Source organism: Apium graveolens, chromosome 5, assembly GCF_009905375.1.
Source record: "Apium graveolens cultivar Ventura chromosome 5, ASM990537v1, whole genome shotgun sequence".
In the NCBI taxonomy this organism is placed as follows: Eukaryota; Viridiplantae; Streptophyta; class Magnoliopsida; order Apiales; family Apiaceae; genus Apium; species Apium graveolens.
In genome coordinates this window covers 49,346,802-49,356,763 of record NC_133651.1, presented here as the reverse complement: position 1 = coordinate 49,356,763, position 9,962 = coordinate 49,346,802, and positions in this window count along the sequence as shown.

Sequence of the window (9,962 nt, the reverse complement as noted above, 5' to 3'; positions counted from 1 at the left end):
TGGCATTTCAGTCTAGCTAGGGAATTGGAGGAGAATTTGCTTTTACAACTTTGTTTTGTTGTGAAGAGGATGAGCAGGAGAGATTCTATTTATTATGAAAATGTTAGGATATGAATGTAACATATTTGAGCACTGATCAAGAAAAACAAAAATAAGAAAACATTTTTTAACATTGTATTTTTTTATATTTCTATAGGTGGCCAGGTTATAAGGGTTTTCGTATAAAAATATTCTTCCCATTTAATTTTTTTCAATTTGAATGTTTATACTCAATAAATATGTAATCATATATGCATCAAATCCCGTCAACATTTCTCTTATTAATAATATTAGCTACTAAATATGTATTAACTGTATGATATAAAACTGAGAAAAGCTTCACACTTTGCTTGCCAGAAGGCTTGATCTTTTTATTGCTGATAACTTTCCAATATAAAGACGATACAAACTGAAACGTGGAAAAACCAGAATGCCTACAAACTAGGACACGATGATGAGCAAGCATCCTACACTTACTAAACAACCTGACTTATTCAAACTCCTACAAACCAGCTACTTCTATGACTATCCAAACAAATGACTTACAGACAAAAAACAAGACGTTATCAGCTTCATTTAAAAACTCAAACCAAGTTAAAGATTAAACCAACATATCCCCCCTTAATCCTTAACTCTTTCAGACAGTTCCTTGATTCCCAGCAGACTTCGCATTTTCTCAAACTTGGCCACCGTCAGTGCTTTTGTCAAGACATCTGCTTTCTGCACTTCACTTTTTACATGCTTCAATATGATTTCCCCTCTTTCAACACATTCCCTTATAAAGTGATATCGCGTGTCGATATGTTTACTTCTCCCTTGAAATACAGGATTTTTAGCCAAGTCTATCGCCGACTTGTTATCAACATAAAGAATCACTGGACCATTGCATTCTGCAGCTATCTGATTCAGTACATTTCGAAGCCAAATCGCTTGACACGCTGCTGCAGTCGCAGCCATAAATTCCGCCTCGCAAGAAGACAAGGCCACGCATCTTTGTTTCTGCAAAACCCATGTAATGAGGCTCTCATTCAGGTAGAAGCACATTCCCCTCGTACTTCTCCTATCGACTAAATCACCACCCAGATCGCTGTCGCTAAAAGCAGTTAATATGTTATTCCCACTGGTTTTGCTGTACACCAGACCAAAATGTAACGTACCTTGACCATATCGAAGAATTATTTTGGCTGCATTCTGATGAACCATGGTTGGACGCTCCATATACCTACTTGCTATCCCAATTAAAATGCAATATCCAGTCTAGTGTGTACCAAATACCTCAAACCCCCGATCATGCTCTTGTACTGTGTGACATCCACTGCTTTGCCTTCTTCATCCTTGTCAATTCGTTCCTTCGGATCCATTGGGAATTTAGTTGGATTGCAGCTTTTCAAACCAGCCTTCTCGATAATCTTACGTGCGTATCATGTTTGCTTAAGTCTGATGCATCCTTTGTTTTGTTGCACCTCGATTCCCAAGTAGTAGCTCAACAAGCCCATGTCTGTCATTTCAAAGCTTTGGTTCATCTGGTTTTTGAAACTCTCGATCACAGCCACGCTGCTTCCTGTCACCAGGAGGTCATCCACGTAAACAGCAACAATTAATTTTTCTCCTCCATTTGTTCTTGTGTAAACGACATGTTCTGACGGGCACCTTTTAAATCCCAACTTCTCAAGGCATTCATTTAACTTTGCCTACCAAGCGCGAGGTACTTGGCGAAGACCATATAAGGCGTTTGACAGCTTGTAGACCAGTTTTTCTTTTCCCCACTTCACAAACCCTCAGGCTCACTCACATAGACATCTTCACTTATTTCACCATTAAGAAATGCTATTTTTACGTCAAGATGATGAACTTCCCACTCCTCTTTTGCCGCCAATACCAGCAGTAACCTGACAGTTTCAAGTCTGGTAACCGGGGCAAATATTTCGTCAAAGTCGACTCCGTGTTCCTGCACATACCCTTTGGCAACTAACCTCGCTTTGTGTTTCACGATATTTCCCTCTGCATCTTTCTTTAACTTGAAAATCCATTTCAAACCTATAACCTTTTGACCCTGAGGAAGTTCAGTTAATTTCCAAGTTTCGTTCTTCTCTATTGACTATAACTCCCTCTCCATCACCATATTCCAGTTTCGATCATTAGCAGCCTGTGCAAAGTTCATGGGTTCTTCAATTTCCATTAAATAGAGTTCCTCATCTAGCTGCATTTCCTCTGTCTCCTCATATATTTCCCTGAGGTTTCTGGTTTTCTTCGGCTCAGTACTATCATCGTAATCCTCACGGTTTAAACCTTGGCACTGGTGACTGTGTCCCTGGTGTTTTCTGCAGCTTCAAACTGTACACTGCGTGGGCTGTTGCTTCCTGCGTTTCGTCTTCTCATCTCAGAGTTCCCTCTCCTCTGTCTCAGAATCTCCAGCGACCGTAAACACACCAAGTAACTGTTTTCCCCACCAATTTTCTCACACCAGAACCATAATTTTCTTCTTCAAAACGTACATCCCTGCTAACATAAACTTTGTTCCCATTCAGTTCATAAAGATGATAAGCTTTCGTCCCTGGTTCTTTTCCCAAGTTGATGACTTGTTTACTTCGATCGTCCAATTTCCTTGTATGTTGACTGGGCACCTTCATATGAGCTATGCACCCAAACACCCTTATGTGTCCAACGTGTGCTTTTCTATCATTCTAGACCTCATACGGAGTAATACCTGACTAGAGATCTTGTTGGAAGTCTATTCATAAGATATATTGAGTGCCTAACTGCTTCTCCCCACAAAAATGAAGGCATCTTCATTTGTTTCAAACAGCTTTTTGCCATCTCGACAACTATCCTATTGTCGACGTTCCACCACCCCGTTTTGTTATGGGGTGTAGGGTGCCGTATAGTGTCACTTAATTCCAGCCTTTTCAAAATAAGATTTGAAATCATTTGACCCAAATTCACCACCTCGATCAGTGCAGAAAACTCTCACTTTCTTATCTGGGTCTCTCTCCACCAAAGCACAGAATTCTTAAAAGCATTCAAGGCTTCATCTTTGTTCTTCAGAAAATAAACCCACATATAACGGCTATAATGATCTACTAGCAAGAAAAAATACCTTTTTCCTGAGGCTGTCTCCGGAAGTATTGGACCACACAAGTCTCCATGGATTAACTCCAACACTTTGGTTGCGTTGTAGTTTGACTGTGAAGGGAACTTCTTTCTGGTTTGTTTGGACTTAAGGCAATCAGTGCACACCTCACTCGGCTGTGTTATCTTTTGCAATCCGTTCACCATTCTATCTCTGAGCATCAAGGAGAACGGATGATAATTAACATGTCCTAAACGCTTATGCCAGAGTCTCGACACCTCGTCTTGTTTAGTCATCAGACACTTGGAGTTTTCAGTGTTAATCACAATTTTGTACAGCCTATTCTGCGATCGCTTCACCTTCATAAGTAACTTGACATGGATGTCATACACCCACAACATCTCTCCCTTCATGTTGACTGTGTTTCCAACCTCCGTCAACTGTCCTATGCTGATTATATTATTCCAGAGTGTTGGAATATAATAAACATTTCCAAGCATGCGTGTTTCTCCATTCTTGCACATAAACGTCACAGACCCCTTCCCCTTTATTCTTACTGTAGAGCCGTCTCCAAAGCTGACTTCACCCGATATTTCCTCATTTAGCTCCAAGAACTTTGATTTGAAGCCAGTCATATGACTGCTAGCACCGTTGTCCAGGTACCAAATATTGATTCACTCTGCACTTTTGGCATCTGGGAGGGCACCAGCTGCTTTTCACTCAAGTACGCCACATCTTGTTTCTCTTTATTACACTTCACCAGTAATAACGCCGGTTCATCATCTTCAAGCTTTGTCATGTTCACCTCTTCTTCTGTTCTCTGGTACGTCTTGGTTTCCGACACTCTGCAGCGAAGTGTGCATAGGCGGAACAATTGTAGCACTTCAGATTACTCCTGTCACGTCCTCGGCCCTTCCAGTTAGATGGTGTTCCATCTGAATTTCTCCTGTTAGACTGTCTTAACCAATCTTCACGGGTGAGTAACAGTTTTCCTTCTCCCCCTTCGCGCTTTTGCCATTCTTTTTCTGTAAGCATCAATTGGCCCTCATTTGAGTCTGACTTACTACTTCCTTTCAGCCTTTCTTCGTGAGCTTTCAAGGACCCTACTGCCTCTCACTACACCATAAATGGCATACAGCAACACCAAGAAAATGTTACAACATGTCCAAAAAAGTGTTACCACAGCCAGAAAAAGGCCTAAGGTAACATAAAAATTAAGTTGCTTTTTTTCGAGTTACCTTTGGCCACTAAGGTAACATTACTTTTGTCCTGGTGTAACATTCACATTTGTGTTACAATAGCTGTCAAAGGTAACAACAATCTATTTCTATAGTATCATAATATGTATGTTACCTTTGGACTTATAATATCCAAAAAAAAATGTGGCCCACTTGTGGGCCCCACTGGTGGGCCACAAAATCATTGTAATATTTTTTTCGTACTGTAAAAGTTTTATAATTATTTGTATTTTATTAAACCATTTTTTTGTAACACTTATGTACCTAATGTAACATATTTCTAAAAAAAAACTTGAAAGGATTTGTTTGTAAATTGAACATGCCTTAAACCTGTTTTTCAGACAAGTCGACAAAATAAACAAAAATATGCTCTATAATGTTAACCAGAGCTTCCTGATCTGTAACAATGTCAGGCACAACATCATGGGACTCAAATCCCCAAAAAATGCCTTCCTATCCTGGAAAATCCTAACTAAACTTCATCAGATATAAAAAGGCCTCCTACTTTCTTGATGGTGCTATGTACAACAAACAGGTAACCTGGAGCCAATTCAACAATACCACTAACTCCCTACCACAAAAAGGAGGTGCCTCAGTTGTCACATAATATTTGCTTTGTATTTTGCAGGAACTAACTATTGGGCAAAAATATATCAATAAGGTTACCTGAATTGCTTCACAAATAAAACCAGCAACATTGCCTGAAGTACCAAAATGAATGAGATCATCAACGTCTTTAACATACTTTTCACCATCAGAACCAAAAACTCCTTTATACGTGCCGGTCATATTTTATAGAGTAGTATTACTCTATAAATGTAGTAATACTCTGTCTGACAATTTTACTGATAACACTGTATAATGCTAAATTAATTGGTTAATTATAGTAATACTCTGTAAATGTAGTAATATTTCCCGTTAACACAGTAAAATTATAGATGGTGATGATTAATATCAGTTTACAGTTTATTTCACAAATATTTTTGTAGTAGTAGCACATGCAGAAGGCGCCATGTGTAAGGAATCGTAGCAACGATGAAACTGAAAGTCTTGAAAACGTCATTTTTACTGCAACTGTTATCTCTAAGTTTGTAGTTGCCAGAGAAATAGTAACAGATATAAAACTCGAAGCTTCTGAAAGCTTGGACCTAGAAAATATTACTACATTTTCAGCATACATTGCAGGAATATCTAGGTTAATTGGTGTAACATAAATATATTAAACATACCTGACTAGTAAATTGATCTGCTAGTATAAAATCTGGAAGTACAACCTGCAGATAAGAGACTAGTGAGTTGATTATGATTTTTAACTGCCAGAGACTCGTAGCATAATAGTGTACCTGTATAGAGGAGCACCGATAGCATGAAACAGGCATGTGAGAAAGAAGAAGCGGCTAGGATGATATATAATGTTGAATGGACAGATGAGAATCGCAATTACAAGCTGTAGGCAGAGTGAAGTTGGATCAGTGTACTTGGTTTAGACCACAGAATTTACGAAGGCTTCATGATCTTACCATAACTAAAAAAAGAGGAAGTAGCTCAGTAAATTCTTGATAATCCCCTGTTTTAGGGTCCAGTTTCATATCAAGATTAGCTAGCACACTGCCTAAAGCCAAGACCGCGAGGCCTAAACTCAGTAGTAGAACTTCTCTGAAACCTAGTGCAGTAATTGGATTGAAGCCAAAAATAAAGGGATAATTCACTCTATATCGCCTCCAAAAGTATATATTTCCAGCATACATAAGCATGTGTAGTACGATGATGGTGAACAAACTGCAGAGAATTTTACCATGTACATTAAGTTTTTATTAAAGCAAAAATATAGCCAGTTTGGAGGCGAACAAGTGTTACCTATAGAGGGGAAACAATGTTACCATGTACTGATGTCTGCCTGGATTGTCTAAAATACAACCAACAACCAGCAACATTGTTCCACGGGGAACTCTATATCCACCAATTGTACATTCCTCTGCTGACTCGTGGGGTATAAGATATCAGGCTACTAGATACATTCTCAGAGTCACTGCATCACGCAACAATATGGTATGCATAAACCAGACTTAACAGTTAATTTGGCAACAATGAGTAAACTATACAGCAAACTATATTAGAACAATGACGGAAAAAATTATTCTGCAATCTGCAGACTATCTGGACTCTCAGGTTCTCATAGTTCAAAAATACATCAAAATGTCGAAACAATGATTGTAGAAATCTAAACGAATAATTAAACAAACAAGACATTTCAATTACGGATCACATTAAAGATAATTTAATCATCTTAGACATCATCAACACCACTGTATACGAATTAATATTAAGCTAATAGGTAAAAGATTAAAGAGGTACCTGCATCAGGCTCATAATAACATCGTCTTTGTAGTAATCAGGTTTGGCCTCATTTAGATCCAGCAACACCTAAATCAAAGTTTTAGCCTCCCCTTCATTACCAGAGCCACGTACCTCATCAATTAAATTTTGCATAAACTCATCTCTCCGCTTGCTCAATTGAACAAATTGATTCTCCAAATTTCTAAACCAAAACAATTATAATGCATCCATTTATCTCCTGTTCCAGCAGATAAAAGTTTCTAAAATTCAAAAAAAAAGTCAAATTTAGGAAAAAACTAAGATCTTAAAACTACCTGAGCAAGAAGCTCATCAACAAGAGCACACCCGCTAAAACCCGAAAACTCATATCCCCTTTAGCCCACATCAATCTTCTCAGACCTCTTTTCAACATTATGGGTTTGCAAATTCAAGTCCCTTAAGGTGTTTGACAAAAGTTCCCAACGAGAAAGCTCGGCTTGGTACTTGTCTTTAAATTTTAACAGAGAATTTCTTCTCCGAATCTTTCGATTGTTGTCCTCAACAAGTGGATCTGGAGGGGAGCAGAAGTGGCGGCAGTGATATCGAGGCGAGGGTGCTTGTTGCGCTTGTAGACGAAGCCATCGTCGTTGATGAGCTCCCATTCGTCTTCTTCTGGTAAAGACATTGCGCAAGCGGGAAGACCCGTGAAGCCCCAAACCAATTGTGTTGAATCCTTTTGCAGTAAAGCCCTAAATTGATAAAATAGATAGGGCGTGAATCGATTGAAAACTGAGAGAGACCGAGAGAGATATGTTTATAGTGTAATAGAGCGGCTGATAGCTCGCTTCTCCAAAATTTTGAGCCTGCTTTCTAAAAATTTTGAACCCGCCTCTTCAGAGTCCAACTATAGCCCAACGAGACTCTAAAAAATTGTTGTTATTCACTGTTATTTTTTATTTTTTAATAAACTTTTAAGTTTAAATAGTGTTCGAATTTTTTATTAATAAAAATAATTAGTTACTAATTAGTATAGTTAATAAAATTTAACAAATTTTTTTTTATCAATCTTAGCTAATATTAATATTATTGTTTAATTATATTATCAATATTGATTAATTTTTGAGTCAAATAATTATATATATTTAATTTTTTATAAAATGTTAATTTTTTTATCTATTAACACCCTATTGTAACATAAGTTTTTACATGTTACCATATGTAACACTTTGAAACTATAGTAACATATTACAAAGGCTATGGTAACATAAAAAATACTATGTTGCGGTAGGCTAAGATGAGCATATCTAAGGTAACATAATTTTGTAACACATATGACTAAACCATTGCGATAGGCCATCTATGGCGTAGTGTCTTCCAAAGTCATGGTCTCCAAATCTCCAAATTATTCCATAGTTGAGACAATTGGAGAAATTTCGACGGCACTGCACGTAGCAATTTCTTAACCACATAGGATTTATCCAGGCTTTCTCCCAGGGCTCTTATATTCGACACAAGTCCATTCAATTTCAGATAAAAATCGTCCAGATGCTCGCTGTCCTTCATGTTCAAGGACTCAAACTCAGTTCTCAGTGTTTGTACTTTTGCCTTTTTTACCTTTTCAGCTCCTTGACACATTGTTTTCAGCGCATCCCATGCTTGTTTTGTTGTTCCCTTGTCTGCGATCGAAAGCAGCATATCTTCGGGCACTCCTTTATATAACATAGCCAACGCGATTTTATCTATCTTCTCCTCAACTGCTACCTTTGGATCAGTAGGCTCTATCGCGACCCAGGCACCTTGAGCTTGTAAATACACTTTCATTTTTAGTGCCCATGAGGTGTAGTTGTTCTTTGTCAGCGTTGGGTAGCTCAAGCCTATTGATGATCCTTTAGCTTTGTTTCCCTCCATTGTGGATGCCTCCGGCTTTCACTCAGAAATTCCTAGCTCTAACACCAATTCTTGTTAATAATATTAGCTACTAAATATATATTAACTGTATGATATAAAACTGAGAAAAGCTTCACACTTTGCTTGCCAGAAGGATTGATCTTTTTATTGCTGATAACTTTCCAATATAAAGACGATACAAACTGAAACGTGGGAAAACTAGAATGCCTACAAACTAGGACACGATCATGAGCAAGCATCCTACACTTTCTAAACAACCTGACTTATTCAAAATCCTACAAACCAGCTACTTCTATGACTATCCAAACAAATGACTTATAGACATAAAAACTCAAACCAAGTTAAAGATTAAACCAACAATTTCTAATATCTTGAGACAAATGGTACATTCAATTTTTTTTTTGTGTTCAGAATATTACATTCTATATATTTTCTTAAAAATGATTAGTGTGTACTCATTTTGTTTGTTAGAATTAGAATGGTGTAAGCATGTGGTCATGAGATTGAAAAAGTTTAATAGTTAAAATATATATAAATTTAACTATTTTTATCCTATATATATATGTATTAAATAAATCTATTTACTCTCTTATTCATAATATTATTTTCATTTTACTTACCCTAATAAGGAAAGTTCCTAAACTTTATCCTTTGATTGTTGTTATGAATATAACAAAAAAGTGTGTTTGATAGAGTATATATCTCTATATATATTTTTAAGAGATTTTATTCTCATACTTACATAACTTTGTAAATAATTGGGTGTTTCTTAATATTATTTTATGCTGTAATGAAAAAATAAATTATTCTAAAAGTAGGCGTAATTGGGATTTGGGAGTTTATGAAAATTCATTGGTTGAAAAACTTGGGTGGAGATCCATGCTGATTGATATTTGGGCCTTAACTCGAGTTTTTTACATAGGATTTAGGTATTCTATACCAAAGAATTTAGTCGATAATAGTCCAAGAAGGTAAATGAATTATATTTAACTTAAAAGGGTGTATATTTTATTTGGAGGGGATCACCCTAAAAATAAAAGTTGGGCTAATAATACTAATTTTACAACCAATCTTGTTCTAAGATATCAATTGTATTTTGGAGGGGAGACCATTAAAATACCTCCCTTCTTACCACAATTGTATTTTATTTTTTTTATATGAGAATTTTGCTAAATTAATCAGGAGGGAAAAAATATTATTTTTAAACATAGCTTACACACCGATATCGACCTATCACCATTTATTTATAAATATTTTAAGTGCACATTAAAGTTAGAAAAGGAAACTACAACAATTTAAAATATCATTACAATAATTTACAAAAATAAAATCTCAAACTACAACAATTTACAAAAATAAAAAGAAAAACTCAAACAAAATTAAACAGAGTT